The following is a 4,998-nucleotide window of genomic DNA, read 5'->3' as shown; positions in this document are numbered from 1 at the left end:
GAAGGAGATTTAATGGAATCTCTATGGTCTCTATATGAGCTTCAGATTCCTTTGGATCCTTAATAGAAAACTCCCTCTTGCTTGAGACACGTCCCAGGAGGTCTTCCTCACTAGGATTTTCGTCCTTCTCCTCCCTTGTGCATTCGGCCATATTGATTACATCAATGGCTTTGCACTCTCCTTTTGGATTCTCTTCTGTATTGCTTGGGAGAATACTGGGAGGAGTTTCAATGACTTTCTTACTCAGCTGGCCCACTTGTGCCTCCAGATTTCTGATGGAGGATCTTGTTTCACTCATGAAACTGAAATTGGCTTTTGACAGATCAGAGACTAGATTGGCTAAATTAGAAGTGCTTTGTTCAGAATTCTCTGTCTGTTGCTGAGAAGATGATGGAAAAGGCTTGCTATTGCTCAGCCTATTGCGTCCACCATTGTTAAAGCCTTGTTGAGGCTTTTGTTGATCCTTCCATGAGAATTTTGGATGATTTCTCCATGATGAATTATAGGTGTTTCCATAAGGTTCACCCATGTAATTTACCTCTGCTATTGCAGGGTTCTCAGGATCATAAGCTTCTTCAGAAGTTGCCTCTTTAGTACTGTTGGATGCATTTTGCCATCCATTGAGACTTTGAGAAATCATGTTAACTTGCTGAGTCAACACTTTGTTCTGAGCCAATATGGCATTCAGAGCATCAATTTCAAGAACTCCCTTCCTCTGAGGTGTCCCATTATTCACGAAATTCCTCTCAGAAGTGTACATGAATTGGTTATTTGCATCCATGTCAATGAGTTCTTGAGCTTCTGCAGGTGTTTTCTTTAGGTGAATAGATCCACCTGCAGAATGGTCCATTGACATTTTCGAAAATTCAGATAGATCATAATAGAATATATCTAATATGGTCCATTCTGAAAACATGTCAGATGGACACCTTTTGGTCAACTGCTTGTATCTTTCCCAAGCTTCATAGAGGGATTCACCATCTTTTTGTTTGAAGGTCTGAACATCCACTCTAAGCTTGCTCAGCTTTTGAGGAGGAAAGAATTTATCCAAGAAGGCCGTGACCAGCTTATCCCAGGTGTCCAGGCTATCCTTAGGTTGTGAATCCAACCATATTCTAGCTCTGTCTCTTACAGCAAAAGGGAAAAGCATGAGCCTGTAGACTTCAGGATCTACTCCATTCGTCTTTACAGTCTCACAAATCTGCAAGAACTCAGTTAAAAACTGGTAAGGATCTTCATATGGAAGTCCTATAAAACTTGCAGTTATGTTGCGTTAAAGCAACTAGTTGAGGCTTAAGCTCAAAATTGTTGGCTCCAATGGCAGGAATGGAGATGCTTCTTCCATCAAATTTGGACGTTGGTTTTGTGAAGTCACCAAGCATTCTCCTTGCATTATTGTTGTTGGGTTCGGCTGCCATCTCCTTCTCTTGTTCGAAAATTTCTGAAAGATTGTTTCTGGATTGTTTAGCTTCTCTTAGTTTCCTCTTCAGAGTCCTTTCAGGTTCAGGATCAATTTCAACAAGAGTGCCTTTTTCCTTGTTCTTGCTCATATGAAAGAGAAAAAAACAAGAAAAGAAGAGGAATCCTCTATGTTACAGTATAGAGATTCCTTTATGTTAGTAGAAGAAGAAAGGGGGAAAGAGTGAAGAAGAATGGGTTTGGATTTTTAGATGAAGAGAGGTGAAGAGAAGTGTTAGTAAATAAATAAATAATAGAATAAGAAAAGAGAGGGAGAATTTCGAAAATAATTTTGAAAAAGGGGTTAGTAATTTTGAAAATTAAAGATAAGATATTATTAAAACTTAAAACAATTAAAAAGAATTTTTGAAAAAGAGAGAGGTATTTTTGAAAATTGAAGAGGGAAAAGTAGTTAGTTGGTTTTGAAAAAGATAAGAAACAAACAAAAAGTCAAAGAGTTAGTTGAAAAAGATATTAAAATCAAATTTGAAAACATAAGAAGGTAAGAAGATAAGATATTTTAAAATCAAATTTTTGAAAAAGATAAAATTTTGAGAAAGATATGATAAAAAGATAAGATAAAAAGATGTGATAAAAAGATATGTTTGAAAAAGATTTAATTTTTAAAATTAAAATTAATTACTTAACTAACAAGTAACTACAAGATATGATTCTAGAATTTAAAGATTGAACCTTTCTTAACAAGAAAGTAACAAACTTCAAATTTTTGAATCAATCACATTAATTGTTAGCTAATTTTTGAAAATTTGATATAAAGATTTTGAAAATATTTTGAAAAAGATTTTTGAAATTTTCGAAAAAAGAGGAAAAATTGGAAAAGATATGATTTTTGAAAAAGATTTTTGAAAAGATAAGATTTTTAAATTTTTGAAAATTTGACTTGACTTGTAAGAAACAACTAATTTTGAAAATTTTTGACTAAGTCAACTCAAATTTTCGAAAATTATGAGAAAAATAAGGAAAAGATATTTTTTTATTTTTGAAATTTTAATTATGAGAGACAAAAACACAATTATGACCAAAAACATGAAAATTTTGGATCAAAACACATGATGCATGCAAGAACACTATGAATGTCAAGATGAACACCAAGAACACCTTGAAGATCATGATGAACATCAAGAACATATTTTTGAAAAATTTTTGATGCAAAGAAAACATGCAAGACACTACACTTGGAAATCTTTAATGCATGCACTCTAACAAATGAAAAATGCATATGAAAAATAACAAACACAAAACAAGAAATCATCAATGTCAAACAAGAGGATTTACCAAGAACATCTTGAAGATCATGAAGAACACTATGAATGCATGAAATTTTCGAAAAATGCAAGAAAAAATTTTTAAAGCATGCAATTGACACCAAACTTAAAAATTGACTCAGGACTCAAACAAGAAACACAAAATATTTTTGGTTTTTATGATTTTCTAATATTTGTTTATTTTTATTAATTTTTTTGAAAATAAAGTTTGGAAAAACGAAAAAGAAAAAAAGAAATTTTGAAAAAAATTTTTGAAAAATTTTTGAAGGGAAAATTACCTAATCTGAGCAACAAGATGAACCGTCAATTGTCCATACTCGAACAATCCTCGGCAACGGCGCCAAAAACTTGGTGGACGAAATTGTGATCCTCAAAGTTGGTCTCTTTGTACTTGTATGAAATTTAAATATTGGCTCTATCAAAAATACCCCAAAGAGATCATGGTATGATGAATTGGGATCTTAATAATCCCTGGTAATGGCACATGTGATCACAACTCCGTTCAACTTAACCAGCAAGTGTACTGGGTCATCCAAGTAATACCTTACGTGAGTAAGGGTCGATCCCACAGAGATTGTTGGTATGAAGCAAGCTATGGTCATCTTGTAAATCTCAGTCAGGCGGATAATAATTGATTTATGATAAGTTCGAAAATTAATAATAAACAGAAAATAAAATAGGAAAGAAATACTTATGTAAATCAATAGTGGGAATTTCAGATAGGCGTATGGAGATGCTATGCTCCTCTCGAATCTCTACTTTCTTTTATTACATTCATCCAATCCTTCTTACTCCTTTCCATGGCAAGCTGTATGTAGGGCATCACCGTTGTCAATGGCTACATCCCATCCTCTCAGTGAAAATGGTCCTATGCTCTGTCACAGCACGGCTAATCATCTGTCGGTTCTCAATCAGGTTGGAATAGAATCCCTTGATTCTTTTGCGTCTGTCACTAACGCCCAGCCTTCAGGAGTTTGAAGCTCGTCACATTCATTCAATCCCGGAATCCTACTCGGAATACCACAGACAAGGTTAGACTTTTCGGATTCCCGAAATCCTACTCGGAATACCACAGACAAGGTTAGACTTTCCGGATTCCCATGAATGCCGGCATCTATCTAGCTTATACCACGAAGATTCTGTTGGGGAATCTAAGAGATATGTGCCCGGCCTAAGGTAGAACGGAAGTGGTTGTTAGTCACGCGCGTTCATAGGTGAGAATGATGATGAGTGTCACGGATCATCACATTCATCAAGTTGAAGTGCAATGAATATCTTAGAATAGGAATAAAAGAGAATTGAATAGAAAATAATAGCAGTTGTATTGAAACTTGAGGTACAGCAGAGCTCCACACCCTTAATCTATGGTGTGTAGAAACTCCACCATTGAAAATACATAAGTGAAAGGTTCAGGCAAGGCCGAATGGCCAGCCCCCCCAAAACGTGATCAATGGCCTCCTAAGATGAAGAATAAAACAAAACTGAGACCAAAGATGAAACGTGGTCGAAAGACGACTAATACACTAGTAAAAAGTCTTATTTATACTAAACTAGCTATTAGGGTTTACAGAGGTAAGTAATTGATGCATAAATTCACTTTCGGGGCCCACTTGGTGTGTGTTTGGGCTGAGCTTGATCTATCCACGAGCTGAGACTTCTTTTGGAGTTGAACGCCGAGTTATAGCGTGTTTCTGGCGTTCAACTCCGGGTTGTGACGTGTTTCTGGAGTTTGACTCCAGACAGCAGCATGTACTTGGCGTTGAGCGCCACTTTACGTCATCAATTCCTGAATAAAGTATGGACTATTATATATTGCTGGAAAGCTCTGGATGTCTATTTCCAATGCCGTTGAGAGTGCACCATTTGGAGTTCTGTAGCTCTAGAAAATCCATTTTGAGTGCAGGGAGGTCAGATTCCAACAACATCAGCAGTCCTTTTGTCAACCTTTTTCAGAGTTTTGCTTAAATCCCTCAATTTCAGCCAGAAATTACCTGAAATCACAGAAAAACACACAAACTCATAGTAAAGTCCAGAAATGTGAATTTAACATAAAAACTAATGAAAACATCCCTAAAAGTAGCTTGAACTTACTAAAAACTACCTAAAAACAATGCCAAAAAGCGTATAAATTATCCGCTCATCAGAGAGCAATTAAGTTTAGTTAAAATCATGTTTTAGGGTATATTCTAGAGAGATAAGCTCTCTCTTCTCTCTAGAATTAAGATAGATTAGATTAAATTTCTCTTAGCTTTAA

The 4,998-nt window shown here is 35.4% G+C and overlaps 1 non-coding gene across 1 annotated transcript; it reads left to right on the top strand.

Annotated features, from left to right (window-relative positions):
* The first annotated feature begins 914 nt into the window (after window positions 1-914).
* On the top strand, window positions 915-1,018 carry LOC112719494 (small nucleolar RNA R71). Its single transcript, XR_003161794.1, has one exon. It is a non-coding gene; the product is annotated as a small nucleolar RNA R71 (small nucleolar RNA).
* Window positions 1,019-4,998: the final 3,980 nt, after the last annotated feature.

Source organism: Arachis hypogaea, chromosome 10, assembly GCF_003086295.3.
Source record: "Arachis hypogaea cultivar Tifrunner chromosome 10, arahy.Tifrunner.gnm2.J5K5, whole genome shotgun sequence".
NCBI lineage: Eukaryota > Viridiplantae > Streptophyta > Magnoliopsida > Fabales > Fabaceae > Arachis > Arachis hypogaea.
The sequence above is the reverse complement of the archived record's forward strand: the minus strand, read 5'-3'. Positions and strand labels throughout refer to the sequence as shown.